Consider the following 9197-nt stretch of genomic DNA (forward strand, 5'->3'; position numbering starts at 1 on the left):
TGCGTGTTGTCTGTTTCTCCTTTCTCTCCCTTCACCTTGGCACTGCCGTCGAGGACGACACGAACGAGCTTGAGACTCTCTCTCTCTCTCTCTCTCTCTCTCTCTCTCTCTCTCTCTCCCCTTCCCAGGGCACAAAGGATCCTCACCGCGAGCATGCTAGCGAACCCTTAGCGCAAATGTGGAGCTCGGCAAGGGGTCTGTTCGACAAGGCGCAGAGAAGACTCGACAGGAGACGCAAATGAGAGCACTGAACACATTTCTTGGGCCCATATTCACAGATCTGCAGCGGCAGTCGACGCAGGATTTATCGTTTAATTTCAGCTTGATGAATGGAACCATCATTCGAGAACTTTGCGCAGCTGTTATTGGCGCGAGAAAAAGCACTGCCGACAACTCCAGCCCACGAGTCACGTTTGTCGGTCTGTCGCGGGTTGCAGGGGCCTGACCCGTACCACTTAGGCAAGGTAAGGTGTTCGCGCTGTGAGCATCGGTATCACAAGGGTGGACAGACTGCCCATATAAAGTGAGCATGAAATTAGAGAAACGGTGCTTAATCGGAATCACTCACAGTGAGAGGCGTCATCAAGGGTGTTTTGAAATAGGGCGCGATTTAATTACAAAGTTTTGAAGTGAACCACTGTTACTAGCTGCGACTTATCGTGCAAGTAATGTCCACCTCCTCAAGTAATCCAGTTGATGTAATCGTAGTATCAAGTGTAGATTTCACGGGAGATATTCGATAAATATTTCCACTAAGGCTGCGCGGATCAGGGAAGTGATTTTTATTTATTTTTATTTAGTATTACTGCAATCCCAGGAATGGATTTTCGCAGGGTGGGCGTACAGATACAAGCACGGATCAAATATTTACAAAAAAATGTCAGAAAAAACAAAGGCCGCAATGATTAGTAAACAAACAAAAAAGGATCAGCATTGGAGACAACAAAGTTCAATGATAGCAGTGCAACATAGGAGTAGACATAGTAGCACAGTAAGGTTTATGGCATATCTTAATTATTCAAGAACATATAAAATATTGAGTAATACAGTAATACAGAATGTAAGGGGCATAATGTTGATAACAATAAGAAATTAGTAACTATATGGGCAGCTGGGAATGAATACAACAGAAAATAGATGTTAATGGACACTGAGGCTTCTGTGGATCAAAGGAAATTTAGAAAAATAGGAAACAGGGAAACAGAAAAACAGGGAACAGCGAGTGTAAGGGTTGTTGACGATAATCACGCTTCTACGCGATGAGGACGAAGAGGCGGCAGAGGGGTGTTATTGGCGGGGGCTCTAGCAGTTTGTTGCAAACACGAACAATAAGTAAACAAAATATCTGCCCAGAAGCAAGTTGCTTCCAAACTCGGCACTCGGTCCTCCCAGCTCAGCGTTCCCCACACGTGTCGCACATTCCAGCGCAGCACGAGATCCTCTTGCGCCTTTCAGGTACAAGACGAGCAGTCAAGCCTGTGGGCTGTCGCCGAGCACGACGAAAAGGTAAGCGGTTGAAAGCAGGATTTCGGATCAAGTAAATACAAGGTTAAAAGGGGACACTTTGGGGTGAGCAACAGTGTGGAATTGTCGGAGGTCATGACGTCGACGATGTGTCGCTGAGACAAACCTGTTACGAACGGCAAAACGCGATTACTAAGTACAATTCTGGAGTCTTTCAGCGAGCGTGCGGCCTGCGTGCAGACTAAGCGTGAGCACATAGCGAAGAGCTTCGGGTGAAGGGAGCCAAAGCACGGTTGCCTCTGTATCTTAGTCGTGGTGGGCCCACGAACATATATGTTTGGATTTGCCGTGCATTGTGCGAAAAATCAGCAGCAGCCTCAATACCACTTCTGATGCGTTGACGTGACGACAGGCATAAGTGTGTGCGGATCTCTCAAAAGGGAAAGTGAAACGCAGAGTGGCAGGGGTGGAAGGCAGGGTTCGTATGCGCTTTTTCTCTCTGGTCGTCGCGCTATTGTGCCAATGGATATTCCACAGAGAAGGGCGCGAACTATCATCTCCTTAAATAAATCATTTTGCGCCAAACACAGTTGTATCTTATTTGCACTTCATAAAGACACAAAAACATCTGAATATGGATGGCTGTGCACTTTCATTTTACAGAAAACTCATTGTGCCTGCAGGATGTCACAGCCGATATCCCAACACGGTTTTAAAATCTAGGCTACCAATTCTTCGATGGCCGCTTCGCGCAATTCGTCATACCTAGCGATAAATGGGCATGGCTCGCACACGCAGCCGAAATAACTGTGCGTAATAGCACCACGGAGTTGCCACAAAGCGGCAATTGGCTTCAACCTTGGGTAATGTGGGAAGCCTAAAGACATATTCATTTTAAGCAGCTCCTCTACGTCATATACGGGTTGGGCCACGAGCCGCGGTTCGCGGTGCGTAATGAAACAAATTTAACGAGTAATTTCACGGCAGTTGTTTCCATCTACAAAGACAGTCTTGCAATATAAGAGCACCGAATTAAGCATTAATGATATTTCCCTTGAACTTTCCAACATAAATGTGCGCCGTAAATGTTGCAATTAATAAGTAAATTGATGTGACTGGTTTAACTCGTGAATGAATGGCTTTCGTTTTCCTTGCATCTGCGGTGACGCAATTGCAGCACATTTTGTAGGCTTTTTTTAAGTGTTCCAAGAAACGAACGTATGCAAGCGCACACGCACCACACTTTCAGACATAAAAGTGTAGCTTAATTATTGGTTAGCTGTACGGTAGCGCGATTAAAAGACGGGACAAAAGAAGACGCACAGGGACACATATAGCGCTGTGTGTGCACCTATGTGTCTTCTTTTGTCCAGTCTTTTAATCGCGCTACTGTACACCTATTCAAGATGCGTTACCAACAAGCCCACATTGCAACCACCGTGATAATTATTGGTGTTTTGAATTGAAGTAAAACATAAATAATTTCTCGAAAGTTTATTGAGAATTCGTATCCAAAATTTCAGTACTTCAATAACGGCCATTTGGAATAATTTGCGACTTTGCTGAAAGTACCGATAATAAAACAGACGTCTGAAATACACAAAGTGCGCGCATGTTTAGAGGCACTCGAATTAGACATAGGGATTGCCAAGGTATGCGAGAAAGCCGTGGCTTCGCGAACGGGAAAAGAGGTATGCGCCTGTCGTGGCTGTGAGCGTTTGTCCTAATTGGCTCCTTTTTTTTTGCAGTAAGCGCCTGGTTGCTTCTTGAGGCTCTTGAAGCAATCATTGTCATGTTGGTGGAGCATCCACTAACCTCCTCATACTCGATAATGGTACTCGATGGGCTTCTCTCGGCAAGCAAGGTGGTTGCTCGTGCACCTTGAATGGACGTTGGAAGCTTCGCGTGCTTTGTACAATATTTATAGCAATGAATAGGCTTTGTTGAAGCATTACGACACCAGGCTGCTAGCCTAGCTTCTGCGAAAGGTTAACCTTCCAGAATTGACTGCGTGCTCTCGTGGGAGAGAAAGCTTCACACAATAGGAATGGTTTCTCATAATACGCTGCAGAAACCTTGTAGGAAGGCTAATAGACAAAAGCAACCCACCGCGAGAAAAAAAGAAATTGCACTCGACATTAGTCGAACATCAATCAAAACACCATACACTCCTTAGCAAGTGCCTAGGTTGCAGGTATCATTAAAGCAGCGTAGCTGTCAGAGTGGACAATTAGACAGCACATAAGCTTATGTGTCTTCACTGATGCTGTCATTCAAAACTTGTGCGGCCGAGTCGACAAAAGCGCACATTTTGCGTTGTTTGATTTGGCAAGTGCGAGAAATGCTGGAGGCTACAGCTTCGACGATACCTCCTGTCGTTGTTTCAGATAAAAAGTAATAATGCAGCCTTCATTTCATTTGGTGCAAGGCGTTGCTCGTGGAAGAGTTCCGATGGCAATGTTTTAACGTTTCCAAAAGATGCACAATCAAATTGATCGATTTCCCGTGGGCCGGTAAGAAAAAAGGCGATGAGTCTCCGTATATCATTCCCGTTTACATGAATACGATACTCTAGAAATATGATGCGATGCGCTACTATATAGAATTCATGTAAACTCGCCTATGTAGTTTCACACACTGCCCCGATTTCATTCTTTGTTTTTCTTTTTTATCAGTTGCTCGTGTCCCCAAATTATTCCAGTCATCACGTTATCACTCGCGCTAGACGCGCTTACTGTATTCGTGAACGTTGCCGCCAGGTCGATAACGTCGATAACGAGACGGGATTCTAGCTAGATTTCCAGCGTGACGTGAGTGACGTTGTACAGTCTGGAATCAACGAGAGCGCTAGCGATTGCTCTGGAACGAACAGCCACGTGTGTTTATGATAGACTCGAGCAGCGGGTTCGACCGTCCGCCTGCTGGCGTGCTCGTCGCTGTCGTCATATTTATAGCGCTGGTTAGCTTTCTCAGGTGCATGATCGCCCAATAAAAGGTCCGATTAGTCATTTCTTGTAGTGCTCCTGCTTATACACCGTCACTATACCGCGAATATACTGAAACTACTTGGTCAGTTCCTTTGCGCTGCAGTCGGTCAGCCGCCGCAGGAATTATGCGTAGTAGAGAGATTTGCCATGAATGGGTCTGTCAAGAAAGCACATTCAGCTTCTTTTTTCTTAACGGAATATTTGCTTAGAGCAGGGGTCTATACCTTACGATTTATTTCATTACGTAAATTCCAGAGAAAGACAGATTACGGCAGTTTAGACTATAGCAGAAATATGGACAGCTGGAGAAGTTAGTGTGGTGACATGGTGAAACGGTGCGGAAGACAACGACGAAGGGAAGCAAACGACAAATATTAGTTTGAAGTGTACACTTTCAAAAAAAAAAAAAGGTGTAGACATCTCGGGGCGTGTTCTTCCCCCCAAGCAATTATCTTAGAGAAAGGAATACAAGAGCGGACACTCCCATAGAGCCCAGCGGCTGAATTGACTGCCGCGCACCAAGCCGCCGACGCTAATACCTGAAGCACACTTCCGATTTCGGTTTTGGGCGCGCGCGTTTTGAAGGCTAGCTGGTACGCGTGACGCCTGATGCGCAGATCGGCTTATCCTACTATTTACGCGCGCTTCTTATTTCTATATACGCGCGCTGATGCTTAGGGCGGGAAGCAGCATTTTGTAGGATGTGAAAGTATACGGAAAGGCAGCTGCCACACAGGGTTTGTCCAACAGTGCCATTCCACAAAAGAGATTCTAGTATAAGCTTTCAATGGAATATTTATTTCACTCCACAAAAATAAAACACCAACACAGTACGTAGTCCATTTGGCGCATTAAAAAGAATGCTGATAGATGCATAACATGAGGCTATGAGTACAATACAGAAGCTTAGAGAAAAACAAAAAGTAATGTTCATCTCACATGATCTCACTTCATAAAAAAGCAACCTTCATACCAGTCACACATTCACGATCCATTTTGCGCGCTGCAAGCAAACTGGAAGAAAAAATGACACATGCATATCCACGTATACTTTTGCCGTTGCGTATCCAATGAACACACAAAGTAGTCTTGCTGAGGCCACCAGATCGCTTTGCAATTAAACTGAAATCCGTGCACCCTCCCCCAAAAATGATGCACCAACATGGTATGCAATGCATTTGGCGCATTAAAAACAATGCTGATAGATGCATAACATGATGCTATGAGTACAATACAGAAGCTTAGAGAAAAACAAAATGTAATGTTCATCTCCATGATCTCAGTTCATAAAAAAAAGCAACTTTCATACCACTCATACATTCGCGATCTATTTTGCGCGCTGAAAGCAAACTGAAAGAGAGAAAGTGACACACGCACATCCACGTATAATTCTGGCGTTGCGTATCCAATGAACACACAAAGTAGTCTTGCTGAGGCCACCAGATCGCTTTGCAATTAAACTGAAATCCGTGCACCCTGCTTTGCACTTGAATTTAAATCCGTGCCCCCTCCCCCCAAAATGATGCACCAACATGGTATGCAATGCATTTGGCGCATTAAAGACAATGCTGATAGATGCATAACATGATGCTATGAGTACAATACAGAAGCTTAGAGAAAAACAAAATGTAATGTTCATCTCCATGATCTCAGTTCATAAAAAAAAGCAACTTTCATACCAGTCATACATTCGCGATCCATTTTGCGCGCTGAAAGCAAACTGGAAGGAAAAATGACACACGCACATCCACGTGTACTTTTGCTGTTGCGTATCCAATTAACACACAAAGTAGTCTTGCTGAAACCACCACATTGCTTTGCACTTAAATCCGCGCCCCCTCACCCCATCCTTCGTTCGACAAGCTAACCCCCCTCCACATGCACACATCCATGTACATTTAGCATCATATATCCAATTAACACACAAAGTAGTCTTGCTGAAACCACCACATTACTTTGCACTTAAATCCGCGCCCCCTCACCCCATCCCTCGTTCGACAAGCTAACCCCCCTCCACACGCACACATCCATGTACATTTAGCATCATATATCCAATTAACACACAGTGGTCATGCTGAGACTAGCACATTGCGTTGCACTTAAATCCGCGCCCCCTCACCCCATCCCTCGTTCGACAAGCTAACCCCCCTCCACACGCACACATCCATGTACATCTAGCATCATATATCCAATTAACACACACAGTAGTCATGCTGAGACTAGCACATTGCGTTGCACGTAAATCCGTGCCCCCTCTTTCCATCCCTCGTTCGACAAGCTAACCTCACCCTCCACACGCACACATCCATGTACAGTCTGTTTCACACTTAGGGGAAAACTCGGAGCGCGTGGCATCGGCGATGCGGCGAGCGCTGGAGTCGCGCGGCGGAAGCAGCTCGCGCAGGCGCAGACGCTCTAGGGGCGGGGTCGTGATCTGCGTCGTCTGCTACGGCGGCGCGCGCTGGCCGCATTGTCGGTAAGACTGCTACGGTCAGAGGCAGTGTGCGTATTCCAGTGTTACTGCGGGAACTGCTCCGATATTCCTTATTAAGCGTTGTGCGACGCCAAACTCATAGCTTTCATTGGCCACATTCGAGTTCTACGAACTTCTTTTGACGACATGCTTCTTTCGTTCTTTCGAAAGGCCGGGGTACTTGAAGCGAAGCGTGGGGGGCGTCCACAGCAGCCGCAACAATGGACAAATCCTCCTCGTCCGTTATGGCCCTTGGTGGACGTCCGCGAAGGGCATCCTTGATGCGCCCTTTTTTTCTTGTAGGCCTGCAGTATCCTATTCACAGCTTTAAGCGACCGTCCTGTCATCTCTGATATCTTCTTTTGAGCATAGTTCCTAGAACACAGTTGAGTAATCTTCAGTCGTTGTTTCTCCGGTACACGGGCCATGTAAACAAGGCTAACGATTTACCACCGTTCTGGTCAGATGAAAAGGCTGAAATTAAGACCGACAAGCGCCAGCTTTATTCAGATCAATCTTGAATCCTCTAAACCTTCCTGTATCTGTAGAGAGCCGCACCGTTCTTCGATCACCAATGAGCGAAGGAAGGAGACGACGCTGCATTGGCTTTTCAAGGTCATTTACATTTTATCTTCAGTAGTTTAAAGAGCGCCAAATCACCACAAAGTCGACCATCGTCAGCGAGTGGGACGTGCTGCGAATGAACACATGACTTACCGACTCAATTTGCAACTCACTGCCCTCTAGAATGAGCGCTGTCATCGCTGCCGCTGGGGACATGACGAGATACTAAGTGATGTTCGAAGCGTGACGCGTGCATTTCCTCGTCGGCTGGCAGAGCCTGTCTTGTGTAATGAACTATTGTCGAGAAGAAACACTTTCAGCTCAATGCCTTAACCTAAAGTATTCTTTTATTCTTATCCGTTTGTTTTATCGTGTTCGACTCGCATAGTCATTATATTGAGTGTGTTGTTTTCCTTTTGCGTCAAATAAAGACCGAGCACGTTGCGCGCACAGTTCGGTGTCCCTTTCTTATTGCAGCATGTTACGGTAACACATACAGCGAAGAAATATACGTGCGCGCAAAAAGAACGAGAGAAGCATGTCGTCAAAAGAAGTTCGTAGAACTCGAATGTGGCCAATTAAAGCTATGAGTTTGGCGTCGCACAACGCTTAATAAGGAATATCAGCTCAGTTCCCGCAGTAACACTGGAATACGCACACTGCCTCCTGACCGTAGCACTCTTCCCGACAATGCGGCCAGCGCGCGCCGCCGTAGCAGACGACGCAGATCACGACTCCGCCCCTAGAGCGTCTGCGCCTGCGCGAGCTGCTTCCGCCGCGCGACTCCAGCGCTCGCCGCTTCGCCGATGCAACGCGCTCCGAGTTTTCCCCTAAGTGTGAAACAGACTGTACATTTAGCATTATATATCCAATTAACACACAAAGTAGTCATGCTGCGCGCTGAAAGCAAACTGGAAGGAAAAATGGAATTGCACATTGCTTTGCACGTAAATCCGTGCGCCCTCTTCCCATCCCTCGTTCGACAAGCTAACCTCCCCCTCCACACGTACAGATCCAGATATACTTTTGGCATTGTATATCCAATTAACACACGAAGTAGTCTTGCTGAGACCACCTCATTGCTTTCCACTTAAATCTTTACCCACTCCTTAACTCTATCACGTGTGCAAAATCAATAGAAGCATTAAACTGTTTCAACCGGACGCAGGCAAGAGTAACCTTCGCGAGGCAACCACAGTGCGCACTTCATACTTTGGCACTCCGTAAAGGTTCAAACAACTGTTACGAACCTGCTGTGGGCGCCGTGTTCACAATGAATAGCATTTTGCAGGACCACGTCGCCCCCCCCCCCCCCCCCCCATCACCGAAGGTGCTGCTGCACCTCCCGACGGTGCCACCATAACCACCCCCGCTCCCTACCACCACCCCCCTCCCCCTACCATCACCACCACCACACATGTGTATAGTTTGACCCTGCCGAAATGCTATTCAATTTGAGCAAGGGATCCCCAGCAGACCTTAAACACCAATTATATGTTCATTGGTGCAAAACACGTCCTGCATTAACCTTTAACTTTTTCAAGCTGCACGCCAGAAACCGATGAATGAAGCGTAACATTATCTAAGTTACGGTTTAGAAACCGAACATGCCAACACAGACGTATACGGTAATAGATTTTGACAAGCCTCTGCCGACATGGAACGGAGCAAAATTCCATTTCCCCAACACGAAACAGATACTGATACAA

The sequence above is a fragment of the Dermacentor andersoni genome, chromosome 1 (genome assembly GCF_023375885.2).
Source record: "Dermacentor andersoni chromosome 1, qqDerAnde1_hic_scaffold, whole genome shotgun sequence".
NCBI classification, from domain to species: Eukaryota; Metazoa; Arthropoda; class Arachnida; order Ixodida; family Ixodidae; genus Dermacentor; species Dermacentor andersoni.